Source organism: Anabrus simplex, chromosome 2 (genome assembly GCF_040414725.1).
Source record: "Anabrus simplex isolate iqAnaSimp1 chromosome 2, ASM4041472v1, whole genome shotgun sequence".
Classification (NCBI taxonomy): Eukaryota; Metazoa; Arthropoda; class Insecta; order Orthoptera; family Tettigoniidae; genus Anabrus; species Anabrus simplex.
This window is the reverse complement of record NC_090266.1, coordinates 325784665-325801160: the sequence shown is the minus strand read 5'-3', so window position 1 is coordinate 325801160 and position 16496 is coordinate 325784665.

The following is a 16496-nucleotide window of genomic DNA, read 5'->3' as shown; positions in this document are numbered from 1 at the left end:
AAGTAAATTAATTTTATGGGGATACTTATATCTCAAAACTGAAGGTAATAGACGTGACCACATTGGTGTTTGGAATCTCCTTTAAACATAAAGAAGCACGCCATCTTTTCATTCTTTTTTTGGGGGTAAATAAACTTAACGGCGGTGGGTTGTAAAAGGAGGGGAGACCAATTGATTTTACTGTTCGCAATGTACTTATAAGGAGCCTCCGTTGCTCAGGCGGCAGCGCGCCGGCCTCTCACAGCTGGGTTCCGTGGTTCAAATCCCGGTGACTGCATGTGACAATCGTGCTCGACAAAACGGAGGCTGGACAGGTTTTTCTCCGGATACTGCGGTTGTCCCTGCCATGATTCATTCCAGCAACACTGTCCAATATTTCATTCCATTTGTCATACATCGGTCATTGCATCAGAGGAGTGCTTCGGCAGCCGGCACAATTCCTATTGTCGCCGCTAGATGGGGCTTTATTCATTCCATTCCTGACCCTGACGAATGGCTGGAAACAGGCATAGATTTTCGATGTACTTATTTTGATCATAAACCGATCATTTTTAATCTTTCCTGGATTCGTTTTCAACAGTCACCTTTTCCTTCGGAGAACGTTCTTAGATTACAGTAGATTCTCCTTGCATATAAATAAAAATATAAACACATTTGAAATAAACGATAGGAATGAGATTGACCGGCAAATTGTTCACCTCTATAATATGGTCAATAATGCACGAAAGTATGTCATTCGTATCGCCAGAAATCCCGCACACTTGCCTACGCGCGACAATGGTGCTGGTAACATTATCAACAATGACAATGGCATTAGATGTAATTTACCGCCAAGTAGCGGTCTTGCATCTTGCTATGGGTTCCAGGACATCTATAATAATAATAATAATAATAATAATAATAATAATAATAATAATAATAATAATAATAATAATAATAATAATAATAATAATAATAATGTTCTGGACCGTCGTCAAATGTGCGGACCGCTCTGGAAACGGGTCCTGGACGGGTAATGAATAAGAATGCAGTCCGGCCGCGGGTTCAGTACCGCCAAGGTACCCAAGACGACACCACGCCGGATCTCCTGAAGAATTTGATCCATATTAAAAATGCTTATAGGAAAATATGGCAAAGATTTAGGGACCCAACTGACCGGGTGGAATACCTGGACCTAGCCCGGGAAGTACGAAATCGATTGCTGGAAGGAAGGATTGAAAAATGCGAGGAAACTTGCCGTAATCTATTAGAAAATGAGTCAGATCACGAATTTTGGCGGATTCTCGCAGAAAACGAGTAAGATCGCGAATTTCGGCGGATTATATATCTAAAACTATAAGCATTCAATTACATATTTCAGTATAATACCGTAGCGAAGCACGGGTATCTTGCTAGTTTCATATCTATATATATAAAAGAACTTGTCCTGACTGACTGACTGACTGACTGACTGACTGATTCATCATCGCCGAGCCGAAACCACTGGACACAAAGAAATGAAATTTTGAGTATATATTCATATTAACATGCAGGTGCTCGCTAAGAGAGGATTTTTGGATATTCCGTCGCTAAGGGGGTGAAAAGGGGGGTGAAATTTTAAAATGAAGATATCTATATCTCAAAACTTTAAAATTTTACAGATCTAAAAATTGGCATTTAGAATTTTCATTAAAAATAAGGAAACACGAATTTTTTTGTTTTCAGAAAATCCCAATAGCAGGGGTGAAAAAGGGTGCAAAATGGGGAAAAATGGGTTGAATGCCTTTAATCAGGATACCAGTACTTATATCTCAGAAACTGAAGATATTACAGACCTGAAAATTGGTACTTTTGATCTCTTTTAAAAATAAAGGAACACGTATTTTTTTGTTTTTGGAAAATCCAATTAATGGGAGGGTGAAAAGGGGGTGAATTTTTAAAATGAGTGAATCTATATCTAAAAATCTTTTAAAGTTTGCAGATGTAAAAATTGGTATTTAGAATCTTCATTAAAAATAATGAAACACGTATTTCTTTGTTTTTCGGAAAATCGCAATAGGAGGGGTGAAAAGGGGTGAAAAAGGGGTTGAATGCCTTTAATGAGGCTACTTATATCTTAGAAACTGAAGATATTACAGACCTGAAAATTGGTGTTTGGGATCTCCTTTAAAAATAAAGAAACCCGTATTTTTTTTTTTGTTTCTGGAAAATCCAATTAAGGAGGGGGTGAAAAGGGGGTAGTATTTTATATATCTATATCTCAAAACTATAAAAGGTTATAGATGTGAAAATTGGTATTTAGAATCTCCTTTAAAAATAAAGAGACACTTATATTTTGTTTTCGGGAAATCCCAATATGAAGGGTGGATAAGGTTGAAAAAGGGGTCGAATGCCTTTAATGCGTCTACTTATATTAGAGAACCTGAAGATATTACAGACCTGAAAATTGGTGTTTGGGATCTCCTTTAAAAATAAAGAAACACGTATTTTTTGTTTTTGTAAAATCCAATTCATGGGGGGGGGGTTGAAAAGGGGGTGATTTCTTAAAATGAGTGTATCTATATCTCAAAACTTTTAAAGTTTATAGATGTAAAAATTGGTATTTAGAATCTCCTTTAAAAATAAAGAAACATGTATTCTTTTGTTTTCGGAAAATCCCAATAGGAAGGGTGTAAAAGGGTGATTATGGGTTGAATGCCTTTAACGAGGCTACTTATATTTCAGAACCTGAAGATATTACAGACCTGAAAATTGGTATTTGGGATCTACTTTAAAAGTAAAGAAACACGTATTTTTTGTTTTTGGAAAAATCCAAATATTGGGGGTTGAAAAGGGGGGTGAATTTTTTAAAATGAGTTTGTCTACATCTTAAAACTTTAAAATTTACAGATGTAAAAGTTGGTAGTTAGAATCTCCTCTAAAAATAAAGGAACACGTATGTTTTTGTTTCCTGTAAATCCCAATAGGAGGGGTGTAAAAGGGGGAAAAATGGGTTGAATGTCTTTAATGAGGACACATATATCTCAGAAACGGAAGATATTACAGAACTGAAAATTTGTATATGAGATCTCCTTTAAAAATGAAGAAACACGTATTTTTTAGTTTTTGGAAAATCCAATTAATGGCGGTTAAACAGGAGTGACAAATTGGGGTGAATTTTTTGAAAGACAATATCTACAGAATATCTTGGAAACGTAAAATATACGGACGTAAAAAGTGGGTGTTTGAAATCTCCTGTAAATGTAAAGAAAGATAGGTGATTTGTTTTTGGAAACTCCACTTAAGGGGAACTAAGAATGGGTGAAATTATAAAAAACTTAACATGCTACAGAAGTGAAAAATTATATTTTTAATCTCTATTAAACATAAAGATACGTGTATTTTTAATTTTCGGAAATACCACTTGGGTGTATGGGGGGGGGGGGTGAAAGTGACTGAACATGGTGTTGAATTCTTTTAATTAGGCTACTGATATATCAAAAATGAAGATGTTACAGACAGAGGGGATTTTTGGATATTCCTTCGCTAAGGGGGTGAAAAGAGGGGTGAAATTTTGAAATGAGTGTGTCTATATCTCGAAAGTTTAAAAGTTTACAGATGTAAAAATTGGTATTTAGAATCTTCTTTAAAAATAAGGAAACACGTATTTTTTTGTTTTCAGAAAATCCCAATAGGAGGGGTGAAAAGGGGTGAAAATGAGGAAAATGGGTTGAATGCCCTTAATCAGGATACCAGTACTTATATCTCAGAAACTGAGGATATTACAGACCTGAAAATTGGTGTTTGGGATCTCCTTTAAAAATATGGAAACACTTTTTTTTTTTTTTGGAAAATCCAGTTAATGGGGGGTGAAAAGGGAGTGATTTTTTAAAATGAGTGTATCTATATCTCAAAACTGTTACAGTTTATAGATGTAAAAATTGGTATTTAGAATCTCCTTTAAAAATAAAGAAACACGTATTATTTTGTTTTCGGAAAATCCCAATAGGAAGGGTGTAAAAGGGTGAATAATGGGTTGAATGCCTCTAATGAGGCTACTTATATTTCAGAACCTGAAGATATTACAGACCTGAAAATTGGTATTTGGGATCTACTTTAAATATAAAGAAACACGTATTTTTTCGTTTTTGGAAAATCCAAATATTGAGGGGTGAAAAGGGGGGTGAATTTTTTAAAATGAATGTGTCTACATCTTAAAACTTTAAAATTTACAGATGTAAAAATTGGTAGTTAGAATCTCCTCTAAAAATAAAAGAACACGTATTTTTTTGTTTCCTGTAAATCCCAATAGGAGGGGTGTAAAAGGGTGAAAAATGGGTTGAATGCCTTTAATGAGGATACATATATCTCAGAAACGGAAGATATTATAGAACTGAAAATTTGTATATGGGATCTCCTTTAAAAATAAAGAAACACGTATTTTTTGAGTTTTTGGAAAATCCTATTAATGGCGGTTAAACAGAAGTGACAAATTGGGGTGAATTTTTGAAAGATTATCTTGGAAACGTAAAATGTTACAGACGTAAAAAGTGGGTGTTTGGAATCTCCTGTAAATGTAAAGAAACATAGGTGATTTGTTTTTGGAAACTCCATTTAAGGGGAACCCAAAAATGGTGAAATTTTAAAATGAGAAATTTTACAGTATATCTACAAAAACTTAACATGTTACAGAAGTGAAAAATGGTATTTTTATCTCTATTAAACCTAAAGAAACGTGTATTTTTAATTTTCGGAAATACCACTTGGTTGGAGGGGGGGGGGGGGTGAAAGTGACTGAACATGGTGTTGAATTCTTTTAATTAGGCTACTGATATATCAAAAATGAAGATGTTACAGACGTGAAATTTGATATTTTCAATCTGCTTTAAAAGAAAAGAAACACGTATTCTCTTAAAATCCAATGAAGCGGGGGGTGGGGGTGAAAGAATTGAAAAATTAATTGGCTTAATTGTATGAAAATACATACATCTAATAAAAACTAAGGTTGTTACAGACGTGAAAATTCGTATTTGGATCTCCTTTAAAAACAAAGAAAAACGCGTTTTGGGCGGGAAACCATCTTGGAGGGCGGGAGTGTAAAGGAGTTGAATTCCTTTCATGTGGACACATAAATCAAAAACTGAAGAAGTTAGAGTCGTGATAATTGGTATTTAGAAGATCCTTTACTATTGAAGAAACAAGTATTTTTTGCGGGAAAGTTCACTTAGTGGGGGGGGGGGTGTAGTGTGAAATGAAGTGAAAAAGGTAAATTACTTTTATGGGGATACTTATATCTCAAAACTGAAGGTAATAGACGTGAACACTGGTGTTTGGAATCTCCCTTAAACATAAAGAAACAAGCCTTCTTTTAATTTTTTTTTTTTGGGGGGGGGAAAGGCGGTAAATAAACTTAACGGCGGTGGGGTGTAGAAGGAGGTGAGACCAATTGATTTTACTGTAATTAATGTACTTATAAGGATCCTCCGTTGCTCAGGCGGCAGCGCGCCGGCCTCTCACAGCTGGGTTCCGTGGTTCAAATCCCGGTCACTCCATGTGACATTTGTGCTGGACAAAACGGAGTCGGGACAGGTTTTTCTCCGGATACTCCGGTTTTCCCTGTCATCATTCATCCCAGCAACACATAATAGTAATAATAATAAGAAGAATAACATTAATAATAATAATAATAATAATAATGTTCCGGACCGTCGTCAAATGTGCGGACCGCGCTGGAAACGGCTCCTGGACGGGTAATGACTAAGAATGCAGTCCGGCCGCGGGTTCAGTGCCGCCAAGGCACCCAATATGACACCACGCCGGATCTCCTGAAGGATTTTATCCAGATTAAAAATGATTATAGGAGAATACGGTCTGGCAAAGATTTACGGACCCAACTGACCGGGAAGAATACCTGAGCCTAGCCCGGGAAGTACGAAATCGATTGCTGGAAAGGAAGATTGAAAAATGGGAGGAAACGTGGCGTAATCTAATAGAAAACGAGTCAGATCGGGAATATTGGTGGATTCTCGCTGAAAACGTGTCAGATCGCGAATTTCGGCGGATTATATATCTAAAACAATAAGCATTCAATTACAAATTTCAGTATAATACCGTAGCGAAGCACGGGTACCTTGCTAGTCGCTAATAAAGTATAACTATGGTATTTCGCAAGTTGCGGTACTAATCAAAGGTAGCGTAAACTCACGGTGTTCCAAACATTATGGTACTACTCACAAGTATTGTACGTCGTACCTATGGTGTATCTCACATAATGGCGCCACTCGTAGGCAACGCAAACCCATGGTGCACCTCACACAGGTGTACTAATCACAGGGACTCATAATATCCCGTGGTGTTCCTCACAAAGTGGTACAAATCACAGGCAACGTAAGCCGGTGATGTTCCGCATATAGTGGTACTAACCACAGGTACTAGAAACCCACAGTAAACCGCTTTCTGCTGCTACTAATCACAAACCTATTGTGTAGCTAGTATAGTGATACTACTCGCAAGTAAAGGCGACCGATGGCTTTCCCCGCGTGATGGTACTAATCACAAGTAGTTTCATGGTTCTAACTCAATCATCCCTTGGTCGCCCCTTTCAGTCGCCTCTTACGAAAGGCAGGGGATACCGTGGGTGTATTCTTCGTCTGCTTCCCACACACACAGGGGGAGATAGGATTCGATCCCACCATATTCTAATTACAAGTTTATAACTACGTCGACCACGACACTGTAGCCAGGTCGCTCGGTGTTCGTAGATTTACGAGCACACTTAAAACCCTCTGTTCTGGCCTTCTGACGTCTCCTCAGATGAGCGGTGATTGAACGGACGTTGCTTTAGCAACACAGATGATAGAAATATGTCGGCAGCTATGTGTTCCCTGCGAGAGAACACTCTACGAGCCGTCTTCATCCTAATTCCTGGATATTTAAGAGCTGATAACGAAGCCGGTTTCAGCTGGGACAGAACACGGTGAGGCACGCGAGTCTCAAGAAGCAGGCCGCTGTTACAGGAAGGAGCACTGTTTGTTTATGTTTGCTCTAGCCTTGGGCCATATGCTGTAGCAGTGTAGCGAGCACGCTATTTCATGTAACAAGTCCTGTCCGACGTGTAATACAGGACAACTTGTGCTGTTCTCGGCAAGCTTTTACTTGTAATCAAATCGACTTGGCTACACTCCGCTCAAACGTGAACTTATCACCCCTTTGGAGAACTTCAGCCGTTAATTCGGCCACCATCAGCAATTGCGTATGTGTAGTGCAATTGGTTTAATTAAAATCCCTTCAGTCGGCAGGTATCATATATGACCCCTTAAGTCTGTAAGTTATTTTCACGAAATATGAGACAACAAAAGTGAAATATATGCTATCTCTACTTCATCGCTGTCTTTTGTCATGGAATACCATCTATAACACTGTCGACGCTAGAATTCGGTAACGAAACGTGAACTTCAGAGCATCAAAACAGACTGAAATAGCTACTAGATTGGCAGGGATTCGAACCACGGCCGACTTTCTATGAAACCAGTGCCATTATCGCTGTGAGAAATATAGCCTACAGAATGTGAGACGAATTATGGCTAGTTTTCCGTGAAACTGAGGAAATTAAAATAGGAATGATTAATGACTAAATCATGTACTACATGACTGCGGTTTCTTCTTAGAGCAAAAGGATTATATGGGCATAATTTGCTACATGCTATAGGAGGAGACATCAGTAAATATCAAATGGCGTATGACTTTTAGTGCCGGGAGTGTCCGAGGATATGTTCGGCTCGCCAGGTGCAGGTCTTTTGAGTTGACACCCATAGCCGACCTGCGCGTCTTGATGAAGATGAAATGATGATGAAGACGACGCATACACCCAGCCCCCGTGCTAGCGTAATTAACCAATGATGGTTAAAATTCCCGGGCCTGCCGGGAATCGAACCCGGGACCCCTGTGACCAAAGGCCAGCACGCTAACCATTTAGCCACGGTGCCGGACGAGACATCATTGTTCAAGAATATTTGTCTCTGTACCCTCTACTCCACCTGTCATTGAGAATTGCTTTTGTTTGCTCTCTAATAGGCACACGAAGTACTTATTTTTGTTTCTGTTTGCTAATCGTTTCACGTCGCACTAACAATTCGAAGGTTTTCGCCGACTTAATGAGGGGGAAGTGTTAGAACTGGGAACGAAGCGTCCGTGACCTTAATTAAGGTATAGACCCACCATTTGCCTGGTGTGTACGTGGGAAACCACGAAAAACCATATTCAGGGCTACCGATGGTGGGATTCAAACCTACTATATCCCAAATGCAAGCTCACAGCTATGCGACCCTAACCGTATAGCCAACTCACTCGGAAGAGGAAGTACACTTATCTTCTTCTCGTTGACCACTTGTCCATGTGACACTAACAAGAGAATCTCAAGTCGATTTTCCAAGACTGATGGTGGTTTTGCCGTTCTTCTTGCTTTATAGGCTTGGGATTCGAGTTCTTCAGTCCTGTCAGTTGAGTCTGCGTGTGTCCACGTCCTGATCGTAGCCACGATACCTCTTGTTTGCGTGGAATCCGAAACACAGCGACGGGACTTATACCGGCGGGAATTCAAACCATTACTATCTATGAAGTCAGTGACATTGTCGCTGTCGGAAATATAGTCTACAGAATGTGAGAAGAATGATATTCACTTGACGGCAGTTTTTATATGCGTGTAACCCCTGTGAGTGGGGACGCGTATGAAGAACACACCAACGGTATCCCCTGCCTGTCGTGAAAGGGGAATAAAAGAGGCAACCAGAGGGTGATTTTTGGGAACCAAGAGACAACTGGGATTACTGCCATTAGGCAATGAACACTATGGGTTGACTTTACTTGCGATTAGTACTACTGTATGTGTCTGGTTGTGCTCCCTTTTAAAGTAATAATCGCTACTACCTGAGCAACTCGAACCGTCTGGGTCTGTGATTAGTGACAACGGGGGAGGATTCGTAGTACCATTGCATGAAGAACACCACGGGTCTGTGTAGCCTGTGGGTGGTACCATAAGGTGATACACCGTGGGTCAACATTGCCTATGATTAGTACCACTATGTGAGGAACACCACGGGTCTGTGTAGCCTGTGGGTGGTACCATAAGGTGATACACCGTAGGTCAACATTGCCTATGATTAGTACCACTATGTGAGGAACACCACGGGTCTGTGTAGCCTGTGGGTGGTACCATAAGGTGATACACCGTAGGTCAACATTGCCTATGATTAGTACCACTATGTGAGGAACACCACGGGTCTGTGTAGCCTGTGGGTGGTACCATAAGGTGATACACCGTAGGTCAACATTGCCTATGATTAGTACCACTATGTGAGGAACACCACGGGTCTGTGTAGCCTGTGGGTGGTACCATAAGGTGATACACCGTGGGTCAACATTGCCTATGATTAGTACCACTATATGAGAAACGTGGCCTGTGTTTGGTTCCACTATGTGAGGAGCAGCATGTGTTAATGTTGCTTATGTGCGAAATACCAAGGTGTGTGTTACCTGTGAGTGGCTTGAGACATACCATGGGTGTACATTACATGTGATTAGTACCACCATGCGAGAAACACCATGAGTCTACTTTACCTGTGATTAGTACCAGTATAGGAGGAACACCATGGTTCCGCTTCACCAGTGATTAGTACCATTATAAGGGGCCGGTGACCTGGATTTTTGACCCCTTTAGATAATAAGCATCATCCCAGTAATTATGGCATTGTGAACTGGATCATCGTCATTCATGTCAGTTTCTAGTCAGTGGATACATTTTTAAGTTTTAATTTTCATTACGTTGCACCTAGTACCATTAGTGGCCCATGACCTAGCTGTTAGGCCCCTTTAAACAGCAACAACAACAACAATCATCATCATCATCATCATATGCTTGCACAATGAAAATTAAGTAACTTCCTAAACGCAACTGACACGTCAAGTAAGAAAGAACAATTCACACTACTGAACCACGCACTTGAACTTCTGTTGTCAATAAACACTAGAACATCATAACTGAAATGAGTTTACTCAGTTTGTTAACAGTATATTCAAAATTCATCCTCAGAACCAACTGTTTTTCTTCTTTTTGCAGAGACTTGCCTGATCCACGCTACACAACTTAAGCCACTTTTACACAATGAAGCTTTTTGTGATTAAATATCACTACATTCGGTCAGCCTTGTTGCACTATTTATTCTAACAAACCCTCTCTTTTCAAAATAACTACTAATGAAGGTCGCGTAAGAAAAATAATATTCTAGAATATATTTTCCAGTTCATAAATTAAGCGATGCCATAAATTTACGAATCAGGAAATATTGGTTCAACAACGCTCTAGAACTGATCTCCAGTCAGAAATATTGATTGAACAATGCTATATACCCGGTATATAATTAGAAATACTAGTTTAACAATGCTCTAGAACCGTTATCTTATCAGAAATATTGGTTGAACAACGCTGTATAGCCAGTATCCAATCAGAACCCGACCTTGCCAATTATTTAGTTTGGGCTCCAACTTTTAGCAAACAGAAAATGTTCTTCCGGGCGTCAGAGTCGCTACCTCGAGAACAGGACAAATACTTTCCGCCACAGCTACTATTTAGCTGAAGATGTCTACCACAGCTGTAGATGAAACATCTACGGAAAGTAGGTAATTGCATGGACCACGGCGCCACAACCCGGATGGTTACTTCTATTATTACCGCCGTGAAAGCTTACATTGTTTTATAACGCAGCTGTTTGTGGAAGCAAGTAGACTACAGATGGTAGGGAGAGGAAGCAGCATTGGTGCTAAATAAATTCAAACCATGGTAACTGACGTGCTAGTATATTTGATTCATGGTATAATTAATGGTTTGTGTATTTTAGGTTTATAGCCAGTGGCGGCTGGTCTCTATTAAACTGCGAGAGCTGCTACTTCACGTTAAATAGATTAGCATAGAAGGTAGGTACAGTGACTGATGTTAAAGAACCTCTGTACTGCATTCGTTACAGCCCACTTTGTTCGCCCACCGCTGTTTGTAGGCCTGAAAACCTGTATCTCTGAGAATCTTACTCAGGACACTTCAACTATGCAGTTTTGGAATTAAATAGCCTATCCTATAATTAGCACTGAGATTATTGTGGTTTTGTGAGATACTTTCTTACAGAGGAACTCATAAGTATACGTAGTATTTACAGTTCTTGTAGTGTGTGCTACATTAGTACAGCGTGCGGCAGAATTACGTTATGTCGTCGTCGTGAGCTGACACCGTTCGAACGAGGTATGGTGGTCGGTGCCCGACGGATGGGAAGTGCGATTTCGAAAGTGGTGCGGGAATTCGGCTTCACACGATCAACCGTGTCCAGGGTGTATCGTGAATGGTTTGTGTTAATAAATCAGCTGATAAGGGTTTGTCACTTTTAATAAGACATAAAATGGAAGCTGACTGAGCCAGGATTTGGTGCCTTAATGCTGAGCTCAGTGGACGAGCGTCAAATCAACTCAGCTATACAGCCAGTCTCTTAAACTACGGATATTACTTGGAACTGGTAAGTGATGGGCCTTGTTTTTGTTGTTGTTTTACCGGGCGAGTTGGCCGTGCGCGTAGAGGCGCGCGGCTGTGAGCTTGCATCCGGGAGATAGTAGGTTCGAATCCCACTATCGGCAGCCCTGAAAATGGTTTTCCGTGGTTTCCCATTTTCACACCAGGCAAATGCTGGGGCTGTACCTTAATTAAGGCCACGGCCGCTTCCTTCCAACTCCTAGGCCTTTCCTATCCCATCGTCGCCATAAGACCTATCTGTGTCGGTGCGACGTAAAGCCCCTAGCAAAAAAAATGTTGTTGTTTTTGTTATTGCTGATGTTATGTTGTCAGTTTAGGGTCTAATACCGGCTATTGATCATCAGCTCCGTGAACTTTCGGCAAGCTGTGTTACTGATAGTCCCATCGTCAACCTCGTTACTGGAATTGCTGGCCTTATAGTTGAAAAAGGCGTTTTGAGTCATGGTAGCATCTCAGTAGTTTCGCGGTGTGTGTAAACAAAGCTCACACTAAAGAGGCTCATAATCATCAAGGATTGCAAGCTTAAACCTCGTGACCGAAGTCTGCCTCCGATGTAAAGGCAGTGAAACGGCGCTAGTCATATGGACAAAGATAATGAGAATTCACAGACATAGCACTCCCATTCGTCGGTGCTAGCCCTAGACCTCAAGAAAGAAACAAAAGACGGCACGAGCAGCGGAATACAATATAAGGGAGTCCTGTCTACAGCCCGAAGTACGTGTACACATTTCTCTAGATATTTCTCTAGTAACGACGGTATTTCTTGATTTACCGCAGATTTTTCACTTCATTTGTGTAAAAGGAAGTATTATGTTCCATTTGGGACAAATATTACAGTGACATTTCGTAATGAAGTGGAAACGGCGTATGGCTTTTTGTGCCGGGATTGTCGCCAGGTGCAGGTCTTTTGATTTGACTCCCATAGGTGACCTGCGCGTCGTGATGAGGAAGAAATGATGATGAAGACGACATATACACCCAGTCCCCGTGCCAGCGAAATTAACCAATGATGGTTAAAATTCCCGACCCTGCCGGGAATCGAACCTGTGACCCCTGTGACCAAAGGCCAGCACGCTAACCATTTAGCCATGGAGCCGGACAACATTTCGTAGATAGGTATGTGCTACATAACCTTATTACATACAGGACAGACAAATAACATACTATGTATTGTATATACAGGAGAGACAAATTACACACTGTATACACTACATATCTCGTTATACAGATGTTTTACTTTTCGTCCTCTCAACAAGAAACATTTACTCACTGTCATTTACTTTATTTTTTTCATAAAATAGGTCCTCGATGTGCGCGGTTTAATTTATATTTTAATGTCACTGTATTGAAGGAATTGTGGTAAGATGGTCTACATGTACTGACTGGAGTAGGAACACACTCCCATTCCCTACTACGAGGGGCGTACTATATTGTTTTACACTTTAATTTTTGTATGACCGGGTTTAGTTCATATTTCACTTTTGAAGGTGGTTACGCGTAACTAGTGTCTTCTTCCAACGTTTTGTAGCAGCATACGCGCAGGGTCCAACGAATGCACTCGTCATAGCTATTTCATAATAACACTGTCAGCGTATGAGCAGACAACATGGAAAGCAACCGTCAGGGACTGCGCTATACGACTTGTTTCCTACGGAAAAGAGGCGTGCACACTGCAGAAATTCATCGGCGCTTGGTGGCAGTCTGTGGAGAACATTCGCCATCACGGAAAACAGTTTACAACTGGGTGGTAGGTTGGAAAACAGGGCGCACATCTGTGGACAAGGGAACCAGTTCTGGAAGGAATGTGACAGAGTCAACACAACAGGCCACCGAAGGAAACAAATGTATCGCATTTACGGAAATGGAGGCAGCCACGGGAATTAGCCGAAACACCCTGCAGCGAATCGTATACGGCCACTTACATCTGGGGAAGGTGTCATCCACTTAGGCGCATAGATTCTTCTCTGCGGACGAAAAGCAGAGGCGTGTGGACGTGTGCAGAGAACTTTTGCAACGCCATGATCAAGATCCAGCCGACTTCATGGTTAGGCTTGTGACTGCTGAGGAGACATGGCTCCATTGATCAAATGGGATTCACGGTGCTGCTACACCCACCATACTCTCTCGACTTGGCACCAAGTGATTGTCACCTGTTGGGGAACATGAAGAAACCTCTAAGTTGTCACCGTTTTGCGGATTTTGCAGAACTGTTAAGGCACGGGTACGCTGCACTCGGAAAGAATGGTTTCAGGAACGTCTGGAGAGACTGACACATCGATGGCAAAAGTGCATAGAGTTACAAGGAGATTATATTGAGAAGGTGGACGTAACAACTGATGTGTAATGTACTTCATTTGGGAAGAAAAGAATAAAGTGTAAAACAATATAGTACGCCCTTCGTATATGCATACTTGGCGTATACCGTACATACTTTGGATGCTTCTGCTTTTAATCATGTGCATATTGGAAACCGAATTCCCCTTTCTAAAGTCCTCTTGAAATGCACCTCAGAGAACTCTCCGTAAAAGAAACTGAAGACACTTCCTACGTCACTGCAGAGGCTTAAATCGAGTGACCAAGCTGCAGGCAACATATTCGCTGCATCTTACTAAATTAAATAATGTTAGTTGCTATGGCAATTATAATACATTGGATGAATGGTCAGCGTAGTGGCCTCCGGTTCAGAAGGCCCTGGATTCGATTGTCGCTGTGTCTGGGATTTTAACTGTGTATCGTCCATTCCTATGGCTCGGGAACTAGGTGTTTGTGTTCTTCTCTAAGCACATCTTGATTTACACACACAACACGTCACGCTACAAACCACCACAGGAACACGCAATAGTGATTACATTCCTTCGGGTAGGAAGATAATCCGGCCATAAAACTGGACCAAATCCACAACCATACTTACCCCCAAGAAACTGAGGAAAAGGCAAAGAAGAAAAATAAGAAGCTATGGCAATTACATTTCGTACACGGACATAGTTATTAGTGGTCAGCACTTCCTACAAGAGACAGTCCAAGACTCTTGTTCTTTCATAGACCTAATTCGTGACAGAGGCCTGGGACATCGTATCTATCTCTCCGTGTTTGTAAGACCCATCGCATAACCCATGGGGATTGGTTTGATGAAGCGTCTGTATGTTAGGTAATAATAATAATAATAATAATAATAATAATAATAATAATAATAATAATAATAATAATAATAATAATAATATACCGAGCTCGATAGCTGCAGTCGCTAAAGCGCGGCCAGTATCCAGCATTCGGGAGATAGTAGGTTCGAATTCCACTGTCGGCAGCCCTGAAAATGGTTTTCCGTGGTTTCCCATTTTCACACCAGGCAAATGCTGGGGCTGTACCTTAATTAAGGCCACGGTCGCTTCCTTCCCACTCCTATCCCTTCTCTGTCCCATCGTCGCCATAAGACCTATCTGTGTCAGTGCGACGTAAAGCCACTAGCAATAATAATAATAATAATAATAATAATAATAATAATAATAATAATAATAATAATAATAATAATAAAGGGGTATTGCTTCCGGAGAGGTCTGGTGCAGATCTTTCGAGTTGACTCCCATGGGTGACCTGGGCGTCTGCGAGGATACCTAACGAAAATATGTAATGTTGAAGGTGAGACACACACACACACCCAGTTCTCAAGCCAATGAAGGTTAAAATCCACGACCTGGCCGATAATTTGAAGCCGAGACCCCTTGGGGTAAAAGGCCAACATACTAATTAGTTAGCCATGGAGCCTGGCTGCATGTTCGATACCATCCCAGGATACTAGAGAAACACGGAACGTCACTTTTAGGATTTCCGTGAATGGGATTATTTACATCCAGTTCTCTGTTCTCACCCTCTGCCAGCCCACATTCATTTAGTGACAAAGATGTCAGTTGAAATTTCATCTCCGAGTGGTATAGGTGGTGTAGGTATAAGATTGCATCATTCGGGAGATGGTGGGTTCGACCCTCACCACTGGAAGCCCTCAGTTAATGCCATTGCTCATGCATTCCCGTTTCTAGCATTTTCATTTCCCAGCGTCATAAAAATCCTAAAACTTATCCGTGCGATGTTAAATAAGTTTAGTGAAATCTCGATACGATACTGCGCAGACAAAAAGACTATTGCTGTAGGGGGGAATCATCGTTATAAAAAGGGATTTAGAATAACGGGCTCTCATGTTAATTGGTGAACACAGTAACATATGGAAACTAAATTACATTAACTACCTGCCACATCATATCATTTAATTCCCACTAATATGAGGTTTGCGACAGCAGAAATACACACAAAAATAGGAAAATGCCATCTATTGTCTTATCTATGTCCATCAGTGCATTCATATTGTCCAAGTAATTTTAATTTCTCACACATAATTAATTGGTGTTCAGACTATTCAGCACTCCACTACTGACAACTACCGTAGTTAAATAAAGCGGCCGTGGCCTTAATTAATGTACAGTATGTATAGCCCCAGCATTTGTCTGGTGTGAAAATGGGAACCCGCGGAATACTATCTTCAGGGCTGCCGACAGTGGGGTTCGGAAACAAATAACAACACCCTGAAGTATGCTATCAAATTAGACCTCAGGCCTTCATAGCTTTGCTCTGACTTGTAATGACTATGAATCCAGGTTAAAACTGAAAAGTTTAGTTAGCATTCAAGTTTTAAGATTCCTAGACGCTGCGAACCCTGCCACGAATAATGCTGTATTTATCACACAAAGAATATGAAGTTCTGAAGTTTTGTGTAGTCGCTGCAAAGGACCTAACTCGACCTGGTATGCACCGTGCTCAGACGTTTCCCTTCTTTCCTTTGTTTTAGCAATGCACCACTGGCGCTAACATTTCTGGCTCTATGGAATCTTACCACCTGATATCGGCTCGACTTTCCTTACGTATTTAGAGACCAGGGCGATGATATACTGTATGAGAGGGAATAAGTCAAAAGTGCGTT